General features: G+C 50.1%; 1 long non-coding RNA gene across 1 annotated transcript in view; it reads right to left on the bottom strand.

The window, feature by feature from the left end:
* Window positions 1-9,212: 9,212 nt before the first annotated feature.
* The window catches only part of LOC114484772 (uncharacterized), a 151,986-nt gene continuing 146,644 nt past the window's right edge, over window positions 9,213-14,554 (bottom strand). Inside the window, exon 7 of the long non-coding RNA XR_008619429.1 lies at window positions 9,213-9,698. This is a non-coding gene — a long non-coding RNA (uncharacterized lncRNA). The remainder of the gene's footprint in view (window positions 9,699-14,554) is intronic.

Here is a 14,554-nt window from a genome sequence, read left to right as displayed (position 1 = left end):
GGACCCGGAGTCTGTCATACAGAGTGAAGTAAGTCAGAAAGAGAAAAAGAAATACCATATGCTAACACACATATATGGAATCTAAGACAAAAAAAATGTCATGAAGAGCCAAGGGGTAGGACGGGAATAAAACAGAGACCTACTAGAGCATGGACTTGAGCATATGGGGAGGGGGAAGGGTAAGCTGTGACAAAGTGAGAGAGTGGCATGGACATATATACACTACCAAACGTAAGGTGGATAGCTAGTGGGAAGCAGCCTCATGTCACAGGGAGATCAGCTGGGTGGTTTGTGACCACCTAGAGGGGTGGGATAGGGAGGGTGGGTGGGAGGGAGATGCAAGAGGGAAGAGATGTGGGAACATATGTATATGTATAACTGATTCACTTTGTTGTAAAGCAGAAACTAATACACCATTGTAAAGCAATTATACTCCAATAAAGATGTTAAAAAAATTTTTTAAATAAAAAGGCCCCTCTATCTAGAAAAAAATTTAAATGCTATTTAAAACTCCTGTATCAAATAGAAAACATAGCTCATACTGCAGGTTTTCTGGAGAATAATAATGAAAACCTGACATATCTGAATCTATGGTATATAGGTAAAACAATTATCAAAGGAAAATTTATAGTATTAAATACATATGTGTGTGTGTATATATATATAGATAGATAGATATCTCAATAGATATATATATATCTATATATAGATATATTCCCATAGAACAAACAGAAGTAGAGTGTTCCCCTCAAAAACTACTGTAAAAAGATGGTTTCACAGGGAAATTCTATCAAACCTTTAAAGACTAGATAATCCCACTGCTAAATAAATTATTCTACATCCTCAAAAGTGAAGAAACCTCCCAAAGTCTTTCTATTAATCAAGCATAGCATTAATTCCCAAACATGATATAGAATACTAGAAAACAAAGAGCAAACTATAGACCAAGCTCATTTGTGAATATCAATGCAAGTGTCCTAAATACGTTTGCAAACAGAAACCTAAGCTCAATCTTTAAACCTAAATCTGTCTTAAATTTAAACTGGAAATAATAGAATAAACTCATGATTCATTTTATCCTTTTAAAAAAACTTTTAATTACTAGCTCTGGGACTTCACTGGTGGCACTGTGGCTGGGAATCCACCTGCCAATGCAGGAGACACAGGTTCGAGCCCTGGTCTGGGAAGATCCTACATGCCACCGAGCAACTAAGCCCATGAGCCACAACTACTGAGCCTGTGCACCACAACTACTGAAGCCCATGCGCCTAGACCCCATGCTCCCCAACAAGAGAAGCCACCGCAATGCGAAGCCTGCGCACCGCAACAAAGAGTAGCCCCCGCTCACCACAACTAGAGAAAGCCTTCGTGCAGTAACAAAGACCAAGTGCAGCCTTAAATAAATAAATAAATAAAACATTAAAAATTACTAGCTCTGTCTGTTGAAAGTCCCTAGACCCAAAGATTGTCCAGGGGCCCTGAGTACTCCAAGGGTGCATTGATCTCTAAATACTATTCCTACTAAAAGAAACCAGGGTTACTCAGAAAAATGGCTGATTCCACATCTGGAGCCAGGAAATTTATAGGATGAGCCTAGAACATCTTCTAATAGCCAGAAGCAAGGAAGCTATCTAGAGCCGTGGAGTGGGGTCCAAAGCAGTCAGGAGAGCCTCTCATCATGCAAAGATGAAACAGAGAATCAATAAAGGGAAAGCTGCAGTGATTTGAACCCACCAAGAATATTTGCACTTATGAGTTTATAATACTTTTAAAAACAATCATTGGGAGTTAGGGTTTTTTTGAGCACAAGCCACCTGTTCTCCTTGCTTGGCTCTGTAATAAACCTTTCTCTGCTACAAAAAATTTTAAAATAAATAAATTTAAAATTTTTAAAACACTCATTGGTCAGCTTGGCAGGATGCTAGGAAATCAAGGCATTACTTTGCAAACTGAAAAAAGAGAAAGAATCAAGCGTCTGTCCTGCTTTTCCTACACAAACTCTCCCTCAGAGTAACTGGAGGGAAGTTTCTCTTTCTGGAGATACTTCAACTAATTAAGTAAAGGAATGATAGAATAGGATCATTTTACAATGAAATAACAGATTCAGCAGTGATCACCCACGCCTGCTACCATCATAGACAGGCAAGCAAATAGTACGGGCCTGTAATGGAAAAATACACACCCATCTGCAAAGGATTCCTGTCGAAAGGTCACATGTGAAACCCAATAGCTGGTCTGTATCTTTCAGTGCTACGCATATCGGTTATTGGTCATTGACCATACTGGACACAGGGAGAAGGGCAATATTTTATTTTCCTTCTTCTTCTTTACTTTCTGGTCCAGAGAGAGTTTAGGGTACTGTAGGATCCTGGATGTGGTGTGGCCACAGTTGAAAGAAATAAGTTGCATGGTTGGATTTCAAAGTGCAATAACCCGGGAGACAGGGATTCCTTTTAAGCCTTTTACAGATGAAGAAAATGACTTCCCTAAAGGCTATAGCTAGTTAGCTGCAGACCCAGGATTCAAAACTAAAACTTTTTTTAATTCCAATATTGGAGCTTGCCCCAAACCTTAAGTTTCCTCAATAAGGAGACTTGCTTAGGATTTCTGAGCTCACCATAAATGTCATAGTCTCATGTGTTCTTTTCTTTGTAAGGGGAATAATCATGAAATCAGAAAGAATGTATCTTCAAAAAATGTTTGTGAATTTGGCATTTTATTTATAGATTTTCTTAATCCCATCTCTAACGCATAAGCCGTGTTTGTCTTGCAAAGCTTGGCTTCATAGAAAAAACAAACAAAACAAAATCTTTGAAACATGTGTGTTGTCGTTAAAAACAAACAGCAATCATTGTTGCTATAGTCATGGAAATTCTGAATGTTTTCACCAATGCATAATTCCATCGCATCTGAATACACTTTATTTCAAAGTTTCTCCCAAAGTTGTCTTCTACTGATTGATATCTTCAACATGTCCATTTGTTTGATTTTTAGCAATTGGCTCTCAGTATTATATAAAAATGGGAGGAGGAGGATTTGAGGTGAATTTATGAATTCTCTGAGCTGTTCCATGTGTCCTTGCTTTCTGATAATTTTTTCAAGTGGTATACGTGTTGATAAACTGTTTACTTTTATTCTTGATACTTAGCATGACGTGACCTACCAGAAACAGGACGGTCATGAAAAACAAGGCATGCTTCTCAGCTCTCCAGAAATGTCCATCTTCATGGTGTTTCATCAGAATGGCATAATCTGAAAGGCAGTTTGATGGGGTTGGTCCTAGGAGTCCACCGTGCCCTTCCTCTGCATCCCATTCCAGTAAGAGTTCTAAGGATGGACTTGACTGTCAGTCATAAGCACCAAAGTTGACCAGTTCAGTAAGAAAACCAAAAGCATTCTGTTCCTTCCTTAGACTCACTGCCATGAGCTGACCACAAAAGCGTGGAAGTCAGCCCAGACTTTACTATACCAGAAATCACAATGCACGGGGACATGTATGTGATGGCTTGTTCTGGATTGATAGAATCTTCTGGAAAAGTGGAGCTACCCAGAAAACTCTTCTTTTCAACTTTCTCATTTAAAATATTTTAGTTCGGGGCTTCCCTGGTGGCGCAGTGGTTGAGAGTCTGCCTGCTGATGCAGGGGACACGGGTTCGTTCCCCGGTCCAGGAAGATCCCACATGCCGCAGAGCGGCTGGGCCCGTGAGCCATGGCAGCTGGGCCTGCCCATCCGGAGCCTGTGCTCCGCAAAGGGAGAGGCCACAACAGTGAGAGGCCCGCGTACTGCAAAAAAAAAAAAAAAAAAAAATATATATATATATATATATATTTTAGTTCACTTCTCTGCCTTAATTTGTACAAGAAGGAAAGGCCACTGAGACTTTATGTGATAATCACATATCATGAGTGAGCCCATGGGAATAGGGAAGTGGACATTCCCTGGCACCAAGCAGGCAGCTGCAGAAAGAGCAGATACCGGGCTGAATGCACTGGAGTTTCTTTTAAATGAATCCTCAAGATAAGTTCTATTCCTAGTGCTTTTCCTCTTTCTCCTGAAAACTAAAATGTACTAAATTTTTTTCCACCTCTTTGAAGGCTTCCAACATTGGAATTCAAATAGTTTCAAGATCTCTTGCCTACCGCAAAAAAAAAAAAAAAAAAAAAAAAAAAAAAATATATATATATATATATATATATATATATATATATATATTTTAGTTCACTTCTCTGCCTTAATTTGTACAAGAAGGAAAGGCCACTGAGACTTTATGTGATAATCACATATCATGAGTGAGCCCATGGGAATAGGGAAGTGGACATTCCCTGGCACCAAGCAGGCAGCTGCAGAAAGAGCAGATACCGGGCTGAATGCACTGGAGTTTCTTTTAAATGAATCCTCAAGATAAGTTCTATTCCTAGTGCTTTTCCTCTTTCTCCTGAAAACTAAAATGTACTAAATTTTTTTCCACCTCTTTGAAGGCTTCCAACATTGGAATTCAAATAGTTTCAAGATCTCTTGCCTATAGACTGAATTCTAAATGTTGGATAAGTTGAATCTTTCTACAAACATCAGCTTCAAGGTGGAGATGGACCAGGAAATTCCATTTCAACAAGCACTGAAACGTTGGGAAAAGTTCATATTCAGAACCCAAGCTGTCAAGAGCTGTCTGGGGTAAATCTTCCGATGATGAAAAGACGCTTTGTTTTTCTTCTCAATAACATCTAACAGCTGAGGGCATCTCATTCAGACTCCCCAGAAAATTGAAGAAAATTCACCTTTCAGGGAGATCAAGCAGAGAAAATTTGAGTCTCAAAGGGGAGATTTGCTAAAGGTCTCGGGCAAGGACAACCAGGTAGCTCAAACGCAATTCTGAATTGTTCCAAAGTTCAGCATTTCCCTAAAAAGAGGCTGAGGAAACTGTCCTGCCTATGCGGACGGACATGTCATTTTCCCTGCTCCAGCCACCTGGCGATGGTCTCCCCAGGCCTCTCCTCCTTGCTTGTAAAGAGAGTGTTTTGGTGACGCTGTCCTGGAGTTGGAGCCCATTGAGCTATGTGTGACTGAGGCCCAAGGCGGTGAAATACCTTCCTCAGGTGTGAGAAACTGCGTCTACACCTGGATAGCCATGAACCTGTCGGCTGCACTACTTGGATGCAGGTAGTGATGAACCTGCATCTCATGATGGGCGTCGTCCCCTTGGTCTCTTGACAGCAAACCCCATTTCTCAAATGCATGCATTTCGAGCCAAAGGGAAGACAGCATGTGGAATAGTTGCTCTGGCCCTTCCCTTGCATCTGCCAGACAGTCCTGTCCCACAGGCAAAAGTGAGTCCTATAAAGTCTCACCGGGCTGAGTTAGAAACTCCTGAGAAACTGTCCTTTGCTCAACTGAGTGATGTATCGTGTGCCTACAGCACACGAGCTACTCCAGAAGAAGGTGCCATCATCCCCAGCTCCACTTGGAGGCTCAGCTCCCTGGGGACATGGGACATTCCGTCACCTGATGTCTCACAGGGGCTCCACGTCCTTGGGAAGTCAGCCCTCTGAGGGCGGAAAACTTCCAAAGGCACCGACACAGGGAGTACCAGCTGCAGACAATTTAGCCCATCAATCAAGCGCGGGCCTGGATCACATTCACTTACATCCAGACGCGACTGTTACATGTCCAAATGACAGCTGTCAGGACAAAAGAAAAGGCACAGGGGACAGGTTCCTGAAGCCCTTGAAAGTCGGGGTGACACCTTTGTGCCATGTGCACGGGATGCCCAGTGGATGGGTACTTTCACCCGTGCCACATGGCTCCACCAGAAAGCAGCACGTAGGTCCATGGCACAGAGCTCCCAGCCGTGGATTCAGATCAGCCCTGGATTTGCCACGTCCCACCTCTGAGGCCCTGGGAGGGTCACTGCTCTGAGCCCCCAGCTTCTCATCTCCCAGGGAAATGCCAGTTGCACCCCAAAAGATCAGTTTTGGGAATTTCCTTGGTGGCACAGTGGTTAAGAACCCGCCTGCCAGTGCAGGGGACACGGGTTCAAGCCTTGGTCCGGGAGGATCCCACGTGCCGCGGAGCAACTAAGCCCATGCGCCACAACTACTGAGCCTGTGCCCTAGAGCCCACATGCCACAACTACTGAGCCCACATGCTGCAACTACTGAAGCCCTCCCACCTAGAGCCCATGCTCCGCAACAAAAGAAGCCACCACGATGAGAAGCCCGCGCACTGCAACACAGAGCAGCCCCCGCTCGCCACAACTAGAGAGCGCCCGCGTGCAGCAACGAAGACCCAACACAGCCAAAAAATTGAAAAAAGAAAAAAGAAAAAAAAGAAAATTTAATTAAAAAAAAAAAAAGGTCATCTTTGGTTTCTTCTCTTTTTTTTTTTGGCCACGCCACGCAACATGTGGGATCTTAATTCCCCCCCCGACCGGGGATCCATCCCATACCCCCTGTACTGGAAGGGCAGAGTCTTAACCACTGGACCGCCAGGGAAGTGCCTTCACTTCTTTTTTCTTTTTATATTCATCAACTCCCAACGTTTAGGAGCTTGACAGAAGACCAAACGTCAACCGTGAAGGCTTTGTCTTTCTTAGAATGCTGGTAAAGCAGGGCCAGGCCCACCCAGAATAACCCTCAGGCATTGCTGGGCCACCAGGTCAAAGCCCCAACAGAAGATGCAATTCCATGGGTCACAACACCGACACACCCAGGACCCCCGTGGTCAGAAGCTTCGAGGGGAAGGTGGAGTTCTGAAACCCAGACCTTCCCAGGGTAGGTGTGTTCGTGCATATGAATAATTTGCATATGAAAATAAAAGCGCCCCGCTGCCCCCCACACACATACCCATCTCATAAGTAATCATCCCCAGGAGACCACTGTGTCCTGGAAAGAGGCCCCTTAGGGAAGCTGCTCCTTACCTATGTGCTCGTGCAAACAGCAGGGGCCCAGAGGCACAGCGGCCCACGGCTGGGGCACATTTTTCCAGTCCATCCTCAACTGGACTTCAGCTTGACACAGTGTGTGTCGGGATATACTTTCCTCCTGCCCCAGCGGACACGACTGTACCTGGGCTCTTGCTGGCAGGGCTGGGGTCACCCATCTGCAGACGCCCATCCTCACCCCCGGCAGGAGATGCCCCACGGCCCTGGGCCCTCCCTGGTATGAAGGCCGTTCCGCTGGCCAGCCTCCCTGCTCGCCCGCTGGCGAGTGTCCACTCTGGCTCCGGGCCGCTCCACCTTCTTGCCTGAGACCCTCACTTCGATGCCCCATGACGTTCCTGCCATCCCTGCTCCCGGCCCCCAACCTGTCCACACCCTGGCGGCTCTGACACGCAGCTGATCTGAAAGCCCATCCTGGTCCCCACTTCTGCTGGACACAGTTACCAGGCCTCTGGGTAAGGGCGCCGTTAGAATTGTCAATCTTTTGCTGCAGTTGCCATCCTTTATCTACAAACTGGCAGAAGCTTAGGTAACATCCTTTTATCTCTGAACAGCATGAGCCAACCTGACAGTGAACCTGGGGGCAGGAGAGGGGCTCTTCTGCACAGGCACGGCCCCCATAGTAGGGGAGAGGCCACCATGGCAGAGACCATGGTGTCCATTTTATCAGTGTTGTTTCTCGAGTGACAAAATGCCACAACCTTAGAGGCTTTAAACGGCACGTCCTTACCACCTCACAGTTCCTTTGGATTAGGAGTCCGGGCACAGCTTAACTGGGTTCTCTGTTTCAGGATCTGACCAAACTGTAATCCCAGACTGAGGAAAGATCCTCTTCCAGGCTCCCGACCGTGTAGGCAGGATTCCTCTCCTGGGGTGCAGGGCTGAGGTCCATTTTCTTGCTGGTCACCAGGCAGGGTCCCCCCAGTGCCTGGAGGCTGACCCGCCACACGGCCGTGTCCCTGGACCATCTCACGGCGTGGCAGCCTCCTCCTTCGAGGCTGGTCTGCTGTGATAGCTTCACACAGTGTGACAGAGGGAGGTGCCATCGTCTGTAGTTTAGAGGCAAGCTGCAGGGGGTCCCCACACCCAAGAGGGGCTGCCAGGAGGCAAGGGGCCACAGTCACCACCACACTGTCCTCCCTGAATCCAGTGTTCTTGGCAGCTTCACTGGTGTCGGGTCTGTTTCCTTGTTTGGGGTGTTTCGGAATGAACGCTGCCCCAGACCACGGGATTGTAACATTAAAGCTGGAGGGACCTGGGGTTGGCAGGGTCCAGCCCCCTAATTTAGACCCGGGCACTGAAGCTCCAGAGAGTAAAAGCTCCCGCAAGACTGGTAGATCCCCCTGGAGTCTAGGCTGCGATGAAATCCAGGACACTTTTTCTACTGTGCCCACAAGGATGCCGTGCCTTTGCCGTCTCTAAGTGTCATTTGCCTCTGGCCACCCGAGACAAGCTGACAGTAGCCAGCATTTCAAATTAGCAACACACTTGGTCCTTCCCTTTTGCCGCAGAAGATGGCTAGCCTTGAGGTCCTGGTACTTGGCTTCCAGAAAGAGCTAAACAGTTACAGACCTTCTCAGGGACTGTATTGGTGTCACCCCTTCTCTGGTTTTGTCCACATGGGTAGTAACCAGCACGGGGTCCTCAGACGGAGCTCCCGGGGGAGTCGATTTACAAGGGAGCAATGCAAGATGGGGAAGTTTTTTAAAGGAAATAGCAATCTCCTTTGGGATCCTATAATAATTTAACCATTCTTCTGAGACGTCTGAGGTTTGTCTGAAGGAGGGGGAAAGTTGCTAACACATGAAGAATGTGAGCAATAAAATGGGGTCCGGAATGCCACGCTCGGCCTCCGTGGGGAGCAGACGTCTGCAGCTCGGAGGCCTTTCCAGGTGTCCCCAACTTGGGGTCTGCTGTGTGCGCTGCTCACAGGACAGCAGCCACACCTGAGGGCCCCAAGCAAAATAAGGACAAATACAAACGTGCAGCAATAAGCAAGGGATGGCAGCTCAGAATGGAGATGTTATCTGTGCAAAATGGCAGCAGGGACTCCATACACAAGGCCGGAGAGTTCTGTGAGCAGACAGCCTGACCCCCCGCCCCCATTCAAGCCGGCCAGGGTCGCACAGCGATCCCTTTCTACTTCCTTCTGGTCTTTTCAGAAAAACAGGTTGAGAAGCCCAAGGAAGCAGATGGAAAACAGAAACTCCGCCTTTGGATGGGGAATGCAAAAAAATCTTTGTAGATACCTAGCTCAAGCACCCAAATTAGGTGCGTTTCAACTAAAGTAAACCCTGGCCATTCCACTCCCCATCACACAACACAAGAACCTCATAAAGAACCTTCTGGCAACTTCTAACCCATGTTCAGTGCTCCCCTCCACCTCCTGGGACATCTGTTTGTGAAAGCAGATTGCATTCAGCTGATGTATTCACCAGATGAGTGGGACGTGCCCCTCGGCTTAAAATTGTTGAGTGTGTGCTTTTGGGGTCGGGGGGGAGGGTGGTGAGACACAGATGTCAAGCAAACTTTTTTAGCACACAGAACCTCTGACGCACGAGTGTCCGCTGATGTTAATTCGGGCCGGCATCTCTCTCCATGACTCACCGGTGGGTGGACGGGAGAGCCGCCTGCTGACCTCTGGAGCCTTTTGGGCCCTTCAGAGTGTGAAATTTCAATTTCTACATCAGAGTTTTGCAGGTCAGGCCCAAAAAAACGGTTCATGTGAGAGCAACATTGATGCTTGCCAGGCCGGCGTTCTGGCTATGGAGAGCAGGAGAGAAGAAAGGGAATTATTTCTGCCAGGCACACATCAAGTTTGCAACTGTGCTTAGTAAACACAGCAGCCTCCCAGCTCCCCACTTCAGGAAGGACCCAGCTCCCCAAACCCGTATGAGGTCGCCGGGCTGCATCCACATGCTGGGGTTTCACCCAACTCCAGCCCATGGGCTCCCGTTCTACCCTGTCTGCACTCAGACATGAGAGGGGCCCCGGCTCAAAGGCAGAGCAGAACCCACAAAAGCTGTGTGGTCCTTCCCGGCCCGCACAGAGGCAGGGGTGTGCTGGAGGGCTCACCCGGGTCCCAGCCCCTCAGGCCCCCACAAGCCACATCTCCCCGCAGGTCACATCCACTAATTTCCAAGGGCCCCTTCCTGCTCGGAAGTCCGTGGTGCAAACTCTGATGGCCTCGGGGTCCTCTGTGTGTCCCAGAAAGTGGAGTCTGGGGCCTCCCTGCCTCCCAAAGGCTCCCAGTCTTCTCTCTGCTGGGAGGGAGGACCCAGGCATGATGTGTCTAACCCTGAGGGAGCACTTTGTAAACCAGCCCGTGAGGTCCTCGCTGGAGGAGTCCAGGCATTGGGAACTGCAGGTGTCGGAAACTAAGGTGTGACAGTGGCAGTGGAGCAAAGGGACTTGCCTGCAGAATACAGAGGAAGTAAATTCACCAGGACTCGGCGGCTAACTGGACAGAGCGAATGAGGAAGGAGAAAGACCCAGGGTCACTCTAGATGTGGGCCTTGGGCACCTGGGACCACGATGGCCTCGTTCATGCAGGAGAAAGCCCGGCGGGCGGGAGGAGGTGGTGACGGTAACCCTCACGGGAGCTCTAGGTGCCTCCATGACAGCCAACTTCCTAACAGCTGGGAGACCGGGTCAGAGAGAAAGATCTCAATTCATAAGCCATCAGAGTAAAAAGGTTCTGCTGGGATTTTTACACTAAGTCTTATTACCTGAGGTGTCTGGACCGAGATATATATTTGTATTTTACTCATCTGTCTTTCCTGCTGCCTCAGAGGTGACAATTCAATGCACATGGAGCTAAGGGGACATGATCCAAGCAACAGTATGGGACAAGTTGAGTCTCTGGGTCCATGGTCCCCAAATAAGAAGTGACAGCCTGAGGGCACAAGGTGACTCTCTGGGGTTTGGGGAAAATATTGGATTTTTAAAACAAGAAATTAAACTTTACTAATATCTAAAATACAGATCGGGTGGTATATGTGTAAAATACATACCAAAAAATGACTAAAAACTGTGGTGATTAGGATCCACTGTCATAATAGTTTAAGGGGAGAAATAGCTGGTTTGGAAAAGACAAGCCCCCAGCAGTGGCCACAGCAAAGGGGTCTCGCACCCTGGGCTTGAGGGAGTGAGAGGAGGAGGGGGAGGGGGAGAGTGGGGAGCTCGGGAAGCCAAAGAGGTTCTCCTCTGTGTGAGCACTGCAAGGTTTTTCTTTGAATAACTCTAAAAAAATTAATCTTGGATAAGAATCATTGCACAGAGTCTCGGGTCAGAAGCTTCCATGGCTCCTCAGCACATCAGACTATGGCTACTCCTTGGGGCCTAAGGGAGTCCCTACACATCACACACACAGATACACACCAAACACACACACACACCACACGACTCGTACACACACCACACACAACACACACACACACCAAACACACACACACCACATGACTCACACATTCAACACACCACATACACACCACACACACACATACATACACACCAAACCACACACACACCTGGTCAGGGAGTGAAGCACTGGCCTAGGTAGACGGTGTTCCAGAGCCAGTCTTCACACTTCAGGTAGGAAGAAAGGGCTTCTACATCAGATCCCACCTGAGAAGGTGGCCTTTGGCCACATAAAGCGGGGAACCTCTGGTCCGGCGATAGTGTCCCGCAGAGCTGGGCCAAGATCCCCTGCCCGTCCCGCGGGCCCAGCCCCCGGCGCGCTGCGACCACACGCTGGCCGGCCTGCTGCTGCAAGGGCTCGGCCCACCCCGGCCCCCAGCATCCTCTGAGAAGCAGCGCGGCCGCCTCCCCGAAAAGCCTTCGCGGGTCAGCTCGTGGCTCCTGCCCCCACACCATCGACTTCCCCGGGAGAGCACCCAGGTCAGGCGTGCACGCGGTCCAGGAAGGCCTGCCCCCTCCCCGCCGCGTGTTCTAGGGCGGGGCCTGGGCTGCAGCGAAGGCCCCCCACAGCCCGTCCCCGGGGACCAGGGATGGGACCCTGGCTGGCTCCATGCTCCCGGACTCCGCCCTGTCAGATGGGGCCCCTAACTGTCACAAGAGCTGTGTTTACGAAGGACATCACGGCCCAGCCCAAAAACAGCAGCCGTCTCAGGCTCATCGATACTTGTCAATCTCGCCCAAACCCGGGCAGTTTCAAAGCAATTAGAAACCGGCTAAACATGGAACCGGGCCCTGGCGCTTTCCGAAGGAGTTGGCTGACCTTGGCCTGGTCCCGGCGCAGCAGAAGCGGACCCGCGGGGAGGCCGGGCTCCAACCAGCTTTCCTGCCTGTTTTCAAGCCGTTGCTGGGCCCTAGGCTCTGCCGAGTCTCGCTCACTTCTGTCTGAGTCGCGCTCCTTGCCGGCCCTAATCAGGTCCAGTAGCCCTTTTCCCCGCTGGAGGAAGAGGTGCGGACCCGCGGTGAGACAGCAAGCGTCTCCTCTGGGCCCCGGGACCCCTATTTGATCAATCAACTGAGGGGGGCGGGGGGAGAATGCAGGCGGGAGGGCAAGGCCCGGGCGTGCCTGGCGGGAGTGGAAGGGTGTTCGCGGGACACGCCCCGCTCCCCGCTCCCCGCAGCAGCAGGACGCCGTGTTGACCCCGGGTCTATCTGCTCAGGGTGGCAGAGCGCTGCCCCCTCCTCCTCCTCCTCCCAGCAGCCCCGCCGGGCAGGAATCGCCGTCACCATGCTGCATCCGCAGGAACTCACAGCCTCGCGCACGTCTCACTGTGGGAATTCCCTGTTCAAACGCAGGTGTGTCTGGCTTTAAAGGTGACATTCGGAACCACAGCGAGGTGCTGAGGACTTGCGCTTTAATTCAACCCGCTGCCTGGCAGGCCCGGGCCGAGATGTCGGGGGAGCAGCGAGGACGGCGGGCAGCCTGCTGAGCGCTAACCCTGCGGCCGGCCCGGGTGGGGGCAGGGGTTAGGAGCACTGCCGTCCCCTGTCCCCATCAACGGCCCCTTACCGCAGACTCCCGCTGAACGCCAGGTCCTGTCTAATCAGCCCCAGGCGGCCTGTCAGCCACTATTCCGCATGCCGGGATTCCACCGTGCAAGGGAGCCCCAGAGCTCAGCTAGGAAGGACCAGACCAGAATCGGCCCCATTTTGAGCTCGTGCCATTGAGGGAGGCTCAAAGCCTCTGCCTAGAGAGGAGCCAAGATGGCGGAGTAGAAGGACGTGCTCTCACTCCCTCTCGCGAGAACACCAGAGTCACAACCAGCTGCTGGACAATCCTCGACAGGAAGACACTGGAACTCACCAAAAAAAGACGCCCCACGTCCAAAGACAGAGGAGAAGCCGCAATGAGACGGTAGGAGGGGCACAATCACAGTACAATCAGATCCCACAACTGCTGGGTGGGTGACTCACAGACTGGAGAACACTTAAACCACAGAAGTCCACCCACTGGAGTGAAGGCTCCGAGCCCCACGTCAGGCTTCCCAACCTGGGGGTCTGGCAACGGGAGGAGGAATTCCCAGAGAATCAGACTGTGAAGGCTAGAGGAACTTGATTGCAGGACTTTGACAGGACTGGGGGAAACAGAGACTCCACTCTTGGAGGGCACACACAAAGTAGGGTGCACGTCGGGACCCAGGGGAAGGAGCAGTGACCCCAGGGGAGACTGAACCAGACCTACCTGCTAGTGTTGGAGGGTCTCCTGCAGAGGTGGAGGTGGGGGGTGGCTGTGGCTCACCGTGGGGATAAGGAAACTGGCAGCAGAAGTTCTGGGAAGTACTCCTTGGTGTGAGCCCCCCCAGAGTCCGCCGTTAGACCCACCAAAGAGCCCGGGTAGGCTCCAGTGTTGGGTTGCCTCGGGCAAAACAACCAACAGGGAGAGAACCCAGCCCCACCTATCAGCAGTCAAGTGGATTAAAGTTTTACTGAGCTCTGCCCACCAGAGCAACACCCAAATCTATCCACCAGCAGTTCGTCCCATCCAGCCTCTTAGAGAGCCTCATCCACCAGAGAGGGCAGACAGCAGAAGCAAGAAGAACTACAATCCTGCAGCCTGTGGGGGGTGGCTGTGGCTCACCGTGGGGATAAGGAAACTGGCAGCAGAAGTTCTGGGAAGTACTCCTTGGTGTGAGCCCCCCCAGAGTCCGCCGTTAGACCCACCAAAGAGCCCGGGTAGGCTCCAGTGTTGGGTTGCCTCGGGCAAAACAACCAACAGGGAGAGAACCCAGCCCCACCTATCAGCAGTCAAGTGGATTAAAGTTTTACTGAGCTCTGCCCACCAGAGCAACACCCAAATCTATCCACCAGCAGTTCGTCCCATCCAGCCTCTTAGAGAGCCTCATCCACCAGAGAGGGCAGACAGCAGAAGCAAGAAGAACTACAATCCTGCAGCCTGTGGAACAAAAACCACATTCACAGAAAGATAGACAAGATGAAAAGGCAGAGGGCTATGTACCAGATGAAGGACCAAGATAAAACCCCAGAAAGACAACTAAATGAAGTGGAGAAAGGCAACCTTCCAGAAAAAGAATTCAGAATAATGATAGTGAAGATGATCCAGGACCTCAGAAAAAGAATGGAGACAAAGATCGAGAAGATGTAAGAAATGTTTAACAAAGACCTAGAAGAATTAAAGAACAAAC

Source organism: Physeter macrocephalus, chromosome 2 (assembly GCF_002837175.3).
Source record: "Physeter macrocephalus isolate SW-GA chromosome 2, ASM283717v5, whole genome shotgun sequence".
Classification (NCBI taxonomy): domain Eukaryota; kingdom Metazoa; phylum Chordata; class Mammalia; order Artiodactyla; family Physeteridae; genus Physeter; species Physeter macrocephalus.
Note: the sequence above shows the minus strand (reverse complement) of the source record. Positions and strands in the feature narration are given on the sequence as shown.